General features: G+C 42.7%; 1 protein-coding gene across 1 annotated transcript in view; it reads left to right on the forward strand.

Moving 5' to 3' along the window:
- LOC134439550 (protocadherin alpha-3-like) overlaps positions 1–15,970 on the forward strand; it is a 61,892-nt gene that overhangs the window by 8,562 nt on the left and 37,360 nt on the right. The window lies entirely within an intron of this gene.

Raw genomic sequence — 15,970 nt, forward strand, 5'->3', positions numbered from 1 at the left:
ACATTCTCTCTCTCTCTCTCTCTCTCTCTCTCTCTCTCTCTCTCTCTCTCTCTCTCTCTCTCTCTCTCTCTCTCTCTCTCTCTCTCTCTCTCTCTCTCTCTCTCTCTCTCTCTCCCCCCTTTTCTCTCTCTGCCCTGTCTGCCTCTGCCACTGTCTCACTGTCGTCTTATGCCTACCCAAGGTCCATGCTTTCTTCGCCATGCTACTGTGGTGTTGGTGCTTTGTATTGTATGTGCGTTCTCTCTCCCTCTCCCTCTCTCCCTGGCTCTCAGTATTCACTGCTGCCTGCCTCATTGTCTGCTTGCCCCTACCCTGGGGGATGCTACTGTGTGTATGTGTGTGTGTGTGTCTAGGGTAAGCTGCTGTGTGTCAGTAGGGCACGGACCTCGCCATGTTGGTTGTGGTGTTGGTGTATTGGTGTGTGTGTGTGCGGGTGTGGGTGTGCGCTTGCATAAGCGCATGAGTGTGTGTGTGTACACGCTTGGCTTTCCATTGGCTCAAGGCACATGTCACTAGGTCATGGCACTGGTGTGTGTGTGTGTGTGTGTGTGTGTGTGTGTGTGTGTGTGTGTGTGTGTGTGTGTGTGTGTGTGTGTGTGTGTGTGTTTCCCAGCTGCTATGTGGGTACTGTAACTTACATGTGTTGATCAATATTAACTGGTGCTTCAGTTTGCTGCCTTTTGTTCATCATTTGAACAGAATGACTTCAATTCAAATTCACTGACCTATTATTTAATCTCTAATAAGGTATGAGACCTTCAGCACAGTATAATCTAACTGCTTAATTTTAATCATCAAACCACCATTATCTAAATGCATCCGAATACATTATGTAACCTAAGGATTTTTAGAAGGCCTGCCATTTTTTATTTATTTCTTTATTTATGTATTCATTTTTTATTTCATTTTATTTTGAAGGGGGGTTGGGGTTACTATGGGTCAGCGAAGAAAGGTACTGGACAGACTGGGCAGCGAACCTGATGATTAAAATAAACAGCATTTGCAGTTGCCCAACAGTTGTATCATTTCAAATATAGCTCTTACGTGGAGGATGTGAGCTCTCCACAGTTGCTGTTGTTATTAGCCCTGGAGCATGTCACAGCTGCAGCATTTCATGCTGGACTGCATTATGGAAATGGGAATGCGCCTAGCGTGACTAGCTGTTTCTCGGCACCCCAAACATTTAGACCATAAAATAATAAGCCTATATTTGTTGTAAACAACGATGAGGAAAGATGAAATGAAGGAAAATGCTCTCCGTCTTTGCACACTAACATAATTCTTTTCATTTTCATTGTTAACCTTAAGGGTTTACGCCTCTGATGGGCCACAGACTTTAGTTCTGACAATAAAAGGTGAGATAATCTACATTGATTTCAGGTCATGTGTGCAGAGCGATGGCCATCATAATTTAATTATTAAAAGTGCTCTTCACAAACACAGATAACCTATACAGTAGTGTAGGGTCATGGTCCATTAGGCTTAGTAATTAGTGCACTTTTAAGATAATCTTAGAATCTTCATGAACCATCAAGAAACAACCATTTGAGTCTTTTACTAAGGCAGTCTTTGTCATAGAGAAGTGTTTCTCAACACAGGCTCTACAGCCCCCCAGGGGGCATTGGGGAGTCCTAGGCGTTGTGGAGGATACAGATGAGAAGGGGCTGTGCTTAGTTGCCATTGGGGGGCATTAGTCTGTTTTATTTTTTTTTAACACTAAGGGGACGTTGGCAGGCTTGTGACGAGGTCAAGGGGCATTGGGAGGTTTATGATGACGTCTAGGGGGTGTTTATTCAAAAAAGGTTGTGAGAACCGCTGTCATAGAGAAACAAACGAGAGAGAGTGTGTGTCTCCTATGCTGAACTAATCCAGAACCCTTAATTTATCAAATGTGTACTCGCAGGGTTGAATTAGACATGCAAAATTAATACTAAGCTTAACTCAGGTTCTCTGACTTCATGTAAACTAATTATTCACTAGTGAATTGTTGAATGGGAATATAATTTGTTTCCCTGTAGGACCTGGTTGTTTGATGTAGGTACGTATGTGTGACAGCAACAGCAATCTCACTCTTGAATTGTGTCCTAACAAGATGAACGAGCCAAGAAGCCCAAGACAAGGTGGTGTTGGCTGGATGCCAGTCAATCTCCAGATTGTCTCATTTACAGTGTGAAAGCTACCAGGCCACTGTAGTGGGACAACTCCCTTGTGCACGGTGTACACATACTGTACATGGATTGTAACTCTATACAGTACATTCCATTACAGTCTGGGCTCACGTTGATTAAAACAGATAATAGATGGAGAACAGTACTGTGAATCTGTGTTGTGTAATGTGCTTAAGAAATCATGTGGGGGGAGAGGTAGAAAATAAAATAAAAAACAATTCAATTTCGAATAGGACTTGGACACAGTGTCTTGTCTGTAGTTTGTTTACATCCTTCAGGCCCTGAATTGTAAATAAGTATTTTAGTAGGTGCATGACCTGGCCGATAAGACACTGACTACAGATAAAAATGAATATTACCATTTTCCTCTTCAACAAAAAATACAAATTAAATCATTATGAGAATGCCCTTAGGCTATAGGCTAAACTAACAATGTGGTGTTAAACATCATGGTGATGCAGAGTTCACTGTTACACATTTAATGATGTACTGTACATGTTGTATGACTGGCTGATTGTACTGGGGACGTCTGGGACCTAAGCATTCAGAACTGAGGCTTCTATACAACATATGTAACACATTATTTTTTTATGGTGAATAAATATCGGATGATGTCACCAGGTTCTGGACCATTCACACAAGCGATAACAAGCTTGTGGGCTGGAATGGTTGTATTAGAAGTGGAGACAAGATATGAACATGAGCTTTCATTAATTTACTGATAAGCCGATTTAGTCAAAGTGTCATGTGATTCTTAACTATATTTCAATACAGTTTTCTTAATTTCGGAACTTCTGATATTAGGACATTTGTCAAGGAAGAATATAGGACTAGGCCAAATGTGCCACTAAGAGAACCTATTGTAAATGTGAGCCTAAAAATGTAAGCATGAACATAAAACATGTAAACACATGAGTCTACAGAGAATGTGAAGTGATGGAAAAAGTGATGACATCATAATGGTATAGACAGAATTTAGATGCAAGATTTGATGTCATAGTTGTTCCCATGGTAATAGAAAAAAAAGCTACAGAATCATGAACTAGAATGTTCATTTGTCAAGCTCAACTCCAAGGATAGAGAGCACATGAACTTGCTGGTGTTTTCCATGGTGGACATTAGGCTTATATAAAGATTGTGTTGGAGACTCCAAAAAGGTAGGCCAAAATGTTACATTTTAATGATTGCATTTTATGTATTGGATGCAAAGTTTAAGTTGGACAACATGGGTGTAGAGAAACATTTTGTGTGAGATTTGAGGAAAGCGAAAATACTGCTCCTATTATACTGTACTATGCAATACATTTTGATTGTTTTGCTATTAGAGGCGGCATACTGCTTTTGTATTGTGCTGTACTTGTACTGCAATATATGGCTTTCCCCTGTAGTGACCCTGTGCTTTCTGACTAAGATCACCTTCACTGATTTATTTAAAGTGCTGCCGACGCCTGCATTTTAATCATGCATTAGTCAGATAACGATGTGTTTGTGTGAGGCAGAAAAATTATGTGTTCGCACTCTTCAGTCTACCCTAACAGATACTCCTGTTAGAATAATGTCCTGTCTGCTACAAAAAGTCTCTTAAGATAAATCTCAATGTGCTGTCCCTCTCCCTCATCTGTATGTGAGTGCTTGTTACCATGTACCAGCCAGCGTGCTGTTGGCAAACTGTCAATGGGGCTTTTGTGCCTTTTCTGGTCTGATCCAGATGAGCAAAATCTGGCTGCCAGAGAGACAGCTTTGGTTATAGCAATGAAATCAATCACATTTGGTTGGTGGGACGCACACATTTGTCCTTGGGTCTGTTCGCTCACTCAGTGTGTGTGTGTGTGTGTGTGGGCCCCAGAAGGCTTGTCTTTCTGATGACGGGAAGTACGGTTTGAGGGTGACACACACACTTCCTCAGATGAGGAGGGACGGAGAGAAGGAACATTATGTAATGATCTGTGCCAAGCTGACATACTTTCCGAGTTCCCAGATCCCCCTCGACACACACAGCCTACACTTTGTCTCCCACATAGGAGGCTACATACACTCCCGTACCACCCTCTGCTCAGAATTTAAAAAGAGGCAGAGATTCAGAACATTTGTTTTCCAACTATTCAACCCTCAAAAGTCACAGTGTCTTTTATATAGGCCACCAGCATCTGCGTACATTTGTTTGTCACAAATGCTGGTAAACTGAAAAACATTGAATGGGATGTTGGGCGTTGGAAATAATTGACTATTGGGGTTAACCTGTGATTTATAGGCCCTTCTGGCCCTCTTTGCATGCCAGCGCTGTTTTCAAGTCACTGTGTGTGCTGAAGTCCACGGTTGTTTTAATGAGACTGCAGTGGTCTGTAGCACATCCATCTAGTGCACCGCTCAGCACATCTCAAGAGGAGGACCAGCCAGTGTGAAGGTCAGCTAGTCTGCAGGGAGCTGTAGCTGTGTAGTGCCTACCTTTTAACAGAAACAGCACCACCAGTAGGCTTACAGCGCGTTCCCTGGGCAGTGGGACTCTGAGGGCTAACTATTTACTATTTAATGAGAGGCTGCTTATTTGTTTCTATATTTAGGCCCACTCGTTTGCTTGAGTTAACTGTTGTAAACAATTGTCGCTAGTATTGCGCAACAATCGCCTTACACTTTATTTGAATGGAGTTCTCGTAATAGTCGAATCGGGTCAGAAGTGTAGGCGACTGTATGCACGAGTTCCCATGTAGGCCGATGCTGCCTCATGGGTAATGAAAAAAACAACACAACAAGCTTTGGTCAGATAGAACGTGTGATGCTTACCTCGGGAATCGGGATATGTCAAAGCAGTAATGAGGAATGTAGTAGATGTCTGCCGAGTCGACAGGTTAATGTTGTTTTCACAGCATTTTGTCTTCTACTGGTTTTGGTTTAGCGTTTGGTTTTTCATCAATTCCTGTGCTGTTCGCCCGCTACATTTAAATATCCCATCAGCACCAAATAATGCTAAGTTTTGACTCTTAGCTTTACCTCTGACAAACACGACTGAAACTAACACACACACGATGCAGCCCCCAACGAAGAGGAAGCATGGGCGTTGCTAACTACTGGAATGCTGGAGTAATCCCTTTCTGCACATCAGACAGGTGAGCTGATGAAGCGGATGCAGTGGTATTGTATAGCATAGTTATTACCACCCGGCTCAAGTAGTTGCCACCACATGAAATGAGACCACACCGTGTGTTCGGGTTAACAACACACTGCCATCAAACGCAACCACAATGGTACGATAATAATAATAAACATTTAATCACTGTATTTCTGCGCTCTCTCTCTCTCTCTCTCTCTCTCTCTCTCTCTCTCTCTCTCTCTCTCTCTCTCTCTCTCTCTCTCTCTCTCTCTCTCTCTCTCTCTCTCTCTGGCCTGTGTGTGCCTGCGTGGGAGATAGATGCCTGTTTGCTCCTCTGTTTATGTTTATCTTCTTGGCTTGTCATTTTGGGTTAAGATGGATGGCTATCTTGTGTTGACATAATCATCAAAATGCAACAACCAAGCACACAAGCATGGTGGTGGCTGTCATTCACTTTTATGTATGAAGCCATGCAAGGACTAGCGTACTGAAGGCCTATGACACTGTGTGTATGACTGCAAGTCCTATGGACTGTTTCGTCTTTTGTGTTGACAGGCCTGATGATAAGGCCACACCAATTTAATTTGTTGGTTCTCGGATTTTTTCAGGAAAAAGTTGAAGCGAGAGGGCGAAAAAAAAATAATAAAAAAAAATAGTCGTGTGGTTATACCACCTGTATATCAGCCTCACATGGACCTCCAAAGGAAGGTGCAAGACAGGCAAACACCTGGACATGGAGAAGGACAGTGTAGAAGGGAATTAAGGCAGCCAAATAGACCAGGCACAAAATTAGCTCACAGGGCAATTATATTAATCTGGTTTGAATAAACTGAGATGATTCAACAGTTGAATAGTTGTTGTTTTTCTTTTTTAAAACTGCTATCCCACTCCACTAATTCCACTAAGAGCAATACTGTGTTTCACCGCTGCTACTGCTAACCCACAGGGGCTTCAACTTGCCATTGCATGTTTGTCTGTAAATGTTTGAATGTAACACGTTTCCTGATTCGCTAGCCGTAATCAGCATGTTGAAAGGAGTGGTTTTATTGGTTCTCTACGTCACATGACCTCCAACTACTAAAGAGACACCTCCCCGTCCATGAAAACATGCAGTCTTCGTTTTTTTTTTTAGCGATTTCATTTTTTGGGCTATTGAAACTGATTTTTTTTTTTTTTTCATTTTGATACAAAATACAAGAGGCGAATCCGAGAACCAACAAATTAAATTGGTGTGGCCTAAGATAAGAAATAGCTAAGATGGTTGGTGAGTGATGATGATGGAGAGGTGGATCATAGGCCCAGTGTTATTTTGCTGGGATCAACTATAAGCCTGCTTTTGTTGTTTCCATTTCATTGATGCTTTTAAACATACAGATGCCTACATAAGAGGCAGGTGTTATTCTCCCCACAAAACTGCTTTTGGTGCACCAAATGTGAAGAAAGATTTAGCACCTCTTTGGGTTTACGGCACATTTGTATCCCATAGGCTTTATGGAAAGGCCGGGACTCTTTCAGTTCTTAGCAATATGTGTACATTCAATGGTGGATGCTGCCAGAACTGGCATATTAATGAGAATAGGTGTTACAGACAGGGTTAGCCTCACATACTGTTGGCCTTGTCTATTTTGTGAACTCAAAGTTAAAGTGATTTTGACAAAGTACAAAAGGTCAGACGAAAGCAGTTCGGAGTGAAGGCTTCATTAGGTCAAGTGTGTTCTGGTTCTGGTCTGGTCTGATATAGCCTATGTAGGTCTGGCACTGTTCTCTCTCTCTTTTTACAGCTCGCCCCAAGTGCATGGGTTTATTTCAGGTTGGTCTCTGACTGTCTGTCTGTCTGTCTGTCTCTTTCTTTCTCTCTCTCTCTCTCTCTCTCTCTCTCTCTCTCTCTCTCTCTCTCTCTCTCTCTCTCTCTCTCTCTCTCTCTCTCTGTTCATCTTTCTATCTTTCTTTCTTTCTTTCTTTCTTTCTTTCTTTCTTTCTTTCTTTCTTTCTTTCTTTCTCCTCCTGACACACTGCCATAGACGCTCGCAAGCTCTGTGCAACGCATCCACAGAGCCTTATATAACCTCTGACTCCATTCAGTCGCTCTGCATCCAGTCATCTTACATCAAAGGCCTCCCCTCCCCTCACCTCCGTTCCCTCTCTTTCCTTTCCCTCTTTCTCTCCTCCCATCAGCCTCTCCCCCTCCTCTCTCTTCCTCTCTTTTTTCCTCCTTACCGTCTCTCTTCTTCCTTCCCCACTCCGTCTCTCCCCTTTTCTCTCCTACATCTGCCTTCCTCTTTTCCATATCCCTTCTCTCTCTTCCTCCATCATCTCTCTCTTTCCTCCCACATCCGCATCTCTCCATTTTTATCTCTCCTTCTCCCTGGGTATTGACTGACGTAGCCTAAGCGTGTGAACCCGTTTGGCAGCGCCCCTTTTACAGTACAGGCCTGCCAGCAGTAGTAGGCTAGAGCTGGTGGTGCCCCGGCGTTAGATAACTCATCTGTAATTTCACTGACATTTTCTATTCACACAATGAAGTGGAGCGCTCAGTACCAAGCGCCTAATTAACCCGGCAGCAAATGTAATGGCAGTAAAAGATTACTATGTTATCAACCAGAGGAGGGAGGCTCCGGGTAACCCAGTGTGGTTCCCAAACTTTTTCTGATGCGAGCCCCCTTTTTGGACCTGAGAATGTTTTCGTGATCTTTCCCACTACCATATTCCAAACAGCAAACTTTTTCCCCATTATTAACGCTACGTTTTGATTTTTAATACGTAATACTGTTTATAACCAATGTATAGAATATAGAATATAGGATCTTTTTATTTGTCTTCGTGACGAACACCATGACATTGAACATTCCTTATTGAAGCAATAATATCAATAAAAGAAAAGAAAAAAGAAAAAAAATATTTATAACTATGCTTTGGTAGCATAATTAAGTGCTGTAATGGCCACTGGATAGTGATGAACAGTTTTTTTAGTCTGTTTGTCCTGGTTTTCATGGACCTGTATCTCTTGCCAGATGGTAGCAGTTATTTTAACTGGTTTTCCTGTTTTTATGCAAAGCCCCTACTCTCTGCAAACCCCTTCTGTACCTAAGCGACCCCCTCTAGGGGTCCCGACCCCCAGTTTGGGAACCACTGGTGGAACCAGTCATCCTATGAAAGTACACACAGGTCTGTTGCAGTGGATTGAACGGGCTACAGTGTTATACAGCTTTTTATTCATTCGTAAGTCTTAACTAGAGGAGAGAGGTTCTGTGTAATCTTCAGAGTACACACTGGTCTGTTGCGGTGGATTGAATAGGCTACAATGTTACACTGCTTCTTTTTTTATTTATTTTTTTATTTTTCAGTTTTATTTTCTCGAAAGTGTCCCAAAAATAGCAACAAAAAAAAACATTACTAAGAAGGGGCCGACAGGCACAGACATGCATAATCCCCTTGGCGAATCAGATCATACACTGTAGCGAACAGAAGCAATTTCATCTCCCTCGCCGGCCGGCCCGTGTTCTTTGTTTATATTTATTTATTTCGTTATTGGGCTACAGATTGGAGGAGTGGAGGGTGAAGGGGAAAGGGATACAACATAACATATACAGTACGTCAGTGGCAATGCAGTATAATTTGAGGGTGTGTGTGTGGTGGTGGTGGTGAGGGGGGGAGGTTGCATATGGTATGCAAAGCAATGCAATATGGTGTGTGGGGGCTATGTTTTGTGTGTGTGTGTGTGTGTGTGTGTGTGTGTGTGTGTGTGGAGGGGGTAGCCTATATGCATGGCTCTCTGCAGGCAAGCAGTTGCTGCAGTGTCTGGCTGGGGCACTTGGCGTTCTCTTCCGCTCCCTTCAGCTGCAGCAGTACTGTCCTCAGCTGCCAGCCAGGTCGCACGTCCCCTGTGGCTCTCTCTCTCTCTCTCTCTCTCTCTCTCTCTCTCTCTCTCACTCTCTCGCTCTCTCTGTCTCTCTCTCTCTCTCTCTCTGTAACTCTATTCCTTTCTCTGTCTCTCTAACTCTTTCTCATTCGTTCTTTCACGGTCTCTCTCTAGCTTTCAACCTCCCTCTCACTCTGTCTCACACTCTATCTATCACCTCTCTCTCTCTCTCTCTCTCTCTCTCTCTCTCTCTCTCTCTCTCTCTCTCTCTCTCTCTCTCTCTCTCTCTCTCTCTCTCTCTCTCTTTTTCTCTCTCTCTCTCATATCCCCTGTGACCCCCTTATTCTCCATTCCTTCTGCTTAACTCACTCACTCACTCCTTCCTGTTTGCACTGAGCGTAGGACAGGGTAAGGTAGGCCACTGCAGGTCTCAGTAAGGTCAATGCTCCAAATTGATCCTGTTTTCGTGACAGTGGCCCCATGTGGCCCCTGCTGTTGTATCGACTCTGACTGTTGATGTGTGCACACACGGAATGCTACATCCTCAAACATCTGTGACTCATATTTGGTCGCAAGTAGAGGGGTAGAAACATACCTTTACTTTGTGCTTAATTAGTAACAGATACAGTGTAAAAGAAACTCCAACATGTTACAGTTGTAGAGAATTTACAGTCATTCTGGAGGTGCTGTGGTGCAATGCGCTGGGGCCCCCGTCCATGTGTGTGTTCGGGTCTGGCCTAAATAATTTCCAGGCCCTACCCCATCTCGCTCTCCCGCTCATTTCCTACTGTATATCCTCTTACACTGTCTTGTCATAATAAAGGCCCAAAGAAAAATCTACATTTACAGTAATTCCAGGCCATTGCCACTTAATGAAAATTCATACTTTGTTGGGCAGGGCAAAGAGTTGGTGGGAGTCATAATTTACAGATGACCCATATTCTCCACTCTGCATCCTATTAATTAGAGACGACATTATGCCTAAATCCTCCCATCCCCAACCCCCCACACGCACACACACACAACTAATTTGTGAGGGAGGGAGAGTTGACAGAGGCATGATTAACAGTTGACTTGCCTATATGGGGAAGATTAATGTAATTGAGTGATTGCCTGTACTGTGCACTGTCTCTAAACTGCCCCTCCCACTGCCTGATGTGTGAGAAGGTGGGCGGAGGATTAATTATGGAGATTTAGGCCTACTGCTCATGCTGGACTGCTGAAGACATACTTTATGTTGAAAATGATTATTAACCTATTTCTTACAACACCACGACGTGGTGTCAGTCAGCCTTGCATGTATCCAGGCATTAGCCTATAATATACTATTATTATGCAATAGTGCAGTGTGTGTGTGTGTGTGTGTGTGTGTGTGTGTGTGTGTGTGTGTGTGTGTGTGTGTGTGTGTGTGTGTGTGTGTGTGTGTGTCCATATGACCCACTTTCTTACGACTGTGTGGCAGTTATCCTCCAAGTCATTATGAGCATGCTTTGGCCGCCATGCTTTTTTCCCCTCTGACAAGGGAGACTTTATTATAACGGACAATTGGTGGTCGGAAAATTAAAACTAATTCTTCATACACCTTGATATTTCATTTTGTGGTCATGAGAGCGGATTTGAATGTTGAATTTCTTTATTATTACCAAACAGTTTCAACTGTCCATACCAAGGCTGGATTGTTGCTCATACAGCAAGAGATCATAACTACAGAAGCCAAGGGGTCACTGTCTATTGAAACCTTCAGTTCAAAACAACCCCTCTAGTCGAGTCACGCTGTGTCGAGCTGTAGGCCTACCAGAAAACCGGCAGTGGAAAAGAGCCTTTTGTCAGTCCCAAAGGTACAATGAGACAAAACACCTTTAACATTGATCCACCTCTTAATGGTGGATGGCGTGTCTCTTCTGGTGGGAGGTTTGTAGTGGTTGTTGTATCGTATGGCAGCAGAATGGAGTGGGCCATTTCCCAACCTTCCTTGCCTTGCCAAGGACCTTCTGTATGAAGAATTACAGATAGGCTTGGATGTCAATATCCTTCCTCCAGCCGTTTTCTCCGTCCTCGGTTCTATTGCCCCAGTGTCCTGTGGAAGAAACAGAGCAGGTTAGGATGGAAGAATGAAACACCATGTGCAGCCTCACTTCGCTGGCATCTCACTTCCCTTCTCCATCCTCCTCCTCTCACCTTTTTGTGTATTGAGACGTGCTCGATGGCGTTGGAGGAAGGTGCTGAAGGAGGAATATTGAGATACAGCCTTTCTGTGTGCAGAATTGCAGATATACAGTAGTCCTCTTCCCTGTGAACACATTGTATAGCTCATTGTGTTGCTCACTGTCTCTTTACTCTCATTCATTTGTGACGTCAGTACATCTAGAGGCTGCAGCATGTAGCACAGGCCCACAGAACGGACTAAAAGGTTTGGTGTCCTGCTTGACCGGTTGTGGGGGGGTGGGTTGCCTGGCTGTCCGTCAGGTGGCCTACTCTCTCTCTCTCTCTCTCTCTCTCTCTCTCTCTCTCTCTCTCTCTCTCTCTCTCTCTCTCTCTCTCTCTCTCTCTCTCTCTCCACTGACATGCAAGTGATTTATGACCATCATTGACCCACCACATCCCCCATCCGTTTCTCCCAGCGACTCTATTCTGTATTATTGGTTTCTCCACGAAACCTCCCACCTCTAGGGCGCAGTATTGAGTCCTGTTGCACATGTATGTATCATCCTTGACATGTTATTGTTATCTGGCACCATAGAAGAATCAATGTTGTCTGATGTTCTCTTGCATTGACTCGTATCCAATGGCAAATTGACTACCTTGTCTTTCTAAAAAAAAAAAAAAAAAAGCCTTTTCTGGAAAACAGAACAGAAATATCCAGAAGTGTGAGCTCCTCTTTCACTATTATATATCTTCATTTGATATGCCATTGTTTTGAAACCCTATAAACCAATGCCTTCTAATGTGTGTTCTCTTTTACCTGATTACCTACCCACACTTACAATCATCCCTGGAAAAGCTTTGCTTAGAAGCCTACTTGAGAAAACATGTAGATTAGACTGATATGTTTTGTAATTTCAAATAAAGGCCATTCACTTACTGCCATTCAGATGAATGTTTGTTCTATTCCCAAATACCCCTTCTATTAGTACAATTAAGCATTCATTTATTATATTGTGAATGTTTTATTTTTACATATGCATTATTTTAAAGTGGATTGAAAAATGCTGTGCACCTCAGAATCAGCTTTAATTTGATCTGCTATACTATTGTACCTTGGAATGCATTTGCCTGGCATGTGTGAGAAAGTGTGGTAGTATATGCTATAACCTGGGAGCGCGCATCTTATGAAATGCGGCACATTCTTAGCAAACAGACCCAATGCTTTATTGCGGTAAAGACCTAGATAAACTTGGCCCTCTGACACAGTGTTGCTTCATATCATTAATAAAATAAGTAAAGATTGGAGAGTGCTGTCTAAAATAGCCCATGCAGAGTTTCTGCTTCATTATTGTGTGCAAGTGGGTCTCTGTGTGATGTTTTCCCTCCTCGCTTCATGTGCGGTCTCCAACATGCTCTTCAAATGCACTGGACTGGTGCAAAATGAACAGAACTGAAATGGAATAATCTAAACCAATTTGGTGTAGTTTATTAAAGATTGATTCATCCTTTCTTGCGCTAAAAGATAGGATGGAGCATGTATGACGTTCACTGCTTTTGCACCCCACAAAATACTGTTATTTCTTATAGCCTTCCTCATTACGTATGGTGAATTCAAGTAAATTGGGCCACTCTGGGCCATTCACTTATATGCAAAAAAGTGTCTCAATTTACCTGAATTCACCATTTGGAGATACTGTCATGAAAAATTTGTCAGAATATAGTCCAGCCCGAAGAGCCAGTATTAAGGTCATTTACTTTTAGCGGTTTCATATTAGGTTCTCTGAGTCTGACTCAAGCAGCCCAACAGAAGTCTAGCAAAATAAGTAAATAAATAAATAATATGCATGAAAACTATGACGAATGCAGAGGACAGCACAGGCCCCAACTGTGCGCTGACTCACAGTCATATGGGACGGAGAGGAGAGGAGAGGAGAGGAGAGGAGAGGAGCACTGGTCTGTGGGTGGGGCATGCGGACCTCTTGCCGGGTGACTGGTAACAGGCAGCACTGACTGAGCCTAACCTGTCATGGCTGCCCCTGGAAGAGGGAGACGGAGTGAAGTGGGGAGGGAAAGGTTTAAATAAATATCATGTGCGATGACTAAACCATAGGCTAGGTACACAGTAAATTCTGCAGTGCTCATTTAACACTTAGAGAGTTCATTTGAGTCCATTTGGACTGAAATGAACTCTGTAAGTGTTGAATTAACACCACACCATTTACTGTGTAGCTCATAAGTCTACCTCACTCTGTGTGTGTGTGTGTGTGTGTGTGTGAGAGAGAGAGAGAGAGAGAGAGAGAGAGAGAGAGAGAGAGAGAGAGAGAGAGAGAGAGAGAGAGAGATTGTAATGCATTGGCAGTGTTTTTGTTGTTGTTTTTGTCCACATTTTGAAGACTGTGTGTGCATGCGTGTGATCGTGTGGCTGTGTGTGCGTGTGACAGAGAGTGCGTAGCATAAGTCACAAGCATTATCTGAGATCTCTATCAAGACTGCCAGACATATGATTACAATGCATTGGAAGATGTCTTATAATGCGAGAGTTATGCAAGAGTTATGCAATTGTTTTTGTCTACATCGTGAAGACATTTCTTTAAAAAAAAAGCTCAGTTCTATATGGTCGCTGTGCATGAGGATCATAAAAGGCTAGTTTACGCTGTGTAGGTACTGTACTGTATGTATAGTGCACTGTATATGCTGTTGGACAACACACATCAGAAAGCCAATGAAAACATGTTTGTTGCATGCATGGCAATGTACATGTTTTTAACATACACAAATGCAGGTGAATTTCTCTCTCTCTCTCTCTCTCTCTCTCTCTCCCCGTAAGCTAAAGGGCATTTCCATGTCACTGACCACTGGTCTGTTTATAGCGCTGTCCAAACATCCACACGTAGCCATGTGTGTTATGCCTATGTTTGCGCTCTGTACATTGTGATGATCACTGACCTAAAAGAATGGCGTTCGTGGTACAGCTCGGTTACATATGCACACTGACATGAGTCGACATGAAGCCCGCTGCCACATTGGCTAGAAATCAACTCGCTGTTTGAGGCAAGAAAACAAAAAAAATAATACATTTGTTGCCCCCAGATGTTTTCATGTCCTATAGCACTATGATTGCATATGGTGTGTTGGTGCTGTTGTGTATTTTAATTTAGTTGGCTATGGGCCGTTTGTTGACTTTTATTAGTCCTTATATCTGACTTATTTATCTGTCTCTGTCTTTCTATCTGTCTGTCTATCTGTCTCTCTATCTATTTATCTATCTATGTTCTTGCGTGTGTGAAAAGACCAGGAGAGAGAGAGAGATGGAATCAGACAGGCAGCAATATACTGTAGTTGGAGTGCATGGTGAGCTAGTCTAGCCTCTTTGTGAATGCATGAGGCTATGGGCTATTTGGGGTCTTTTATGTAATCCAGCTTTCTCTCCCTATCTCTCACACTACCCCTCCACCACCCCTCACTCTTTTTTCCTTCTCATTCTTTCCTTGCTGTCCTTTCAGTCTTTCCCAGAGAGAGAGAGAGAGATTGAGAGAGAGAGAGAGAGAGAGAGAGAGAGAGAGAGAGAGATTGGCAGTGGGTGCACCTCTGTCTGTCTCTCTATCACAGACACATTGAACTACATCCTCCTCCCACATCTTCCCGCTGTACAAGAGCACTCACTCTACCTCCGCCCACCCCATCCCGATGCTGTAGATTTAGGTCAAAGGACACTAAATAATTCACATGGCCCACAGAGTACTGACTTGGCTCAGAAGGGGGCGAAAAATGGCCAAGTTTAGTTTAGAAGACTTTTTTTTTGCATTTGATCTTTTTTATAATCAATCTTTTTTTTCAATTTCATTTCCTTTGGCTCAGGAATTTGTCACTGTTTCTTTTCATGTGATGTGTAGGGGTAGTCGCGTAAGAATCGGAATTCTTACACGGACCGCACCACGTAATGTAGTTGAAGTTACGTTAATGTATGGGAAGCTGCGTGTGGATTTACTCCTCATGCGGCTATACCAGGAATTGAAGGTAAAATCTCGTTTGGGAATTTAATTAATTATGAATTAATTAATATTAATAAACAAATTAATTAAAATGTAATTTAAGGACCGTCTCATAAAATCCTTGGCCAAGGACCGTCTCATAAAATCCTTGGATTATCAATCACAATATTCAACAATAAATTGCTAAACACAGAATTAATAATAAGTTTTGTACTGGGGTTACTCAGCAGTTCACAGTGAACAGTAAGAGTATTCTCTGTGATCAGCTGGGGTACGCAAGCACAAAAGTTGATCTGAAGGCAAAGTTCTAATAATAGGTTGGTTGGGTGTACAAAGTAACAAGGACAACAAAATGCAATCAAATGATTTACTTTTATTAACTACTAGGATAACTAATAAAATGCATTACATTCAAGGTCGGTTAAATGGAATAATAACAAAAATAAGGCACAATAATATAAAACAAGAAAGAAAATAAAAAAAGGGGTAAAGAAAGAAGAGGGGGACAGGCTTTCAGCCTGTGTGTGTGTGTAGCAGGGGTCTGGTTGTCATAGGCTACCACGTGTGTGTGTGTGGTTGACTAAGCTAGCATTAGCTACAGAAAGCATGGACAATGGAAAGGCTACTGATAAGTAGCTGCTTACTGTAACAGGTTGCACTGTCCAGTGCAATGTAGTGTGTCCTTCAGCAGTTGCCACACTAATGACGTCACGGGAAT

The sequence above is a fragment of the Engraulis encrasicolus genome, chromosome 23 (assembly GCF_034702125.1).
Source record: "Engraulis encrasicolus isolate BLACKSEA-1 chromosome 23, IST_EnEncr_1.0, whole genome shotgun sequence".
NCBI lineage: Eukaryota > Metazoa > Chordata > Actinopteri > Clupeiformes > Engraulidae > Engraulis > Engraulis encrasicolus.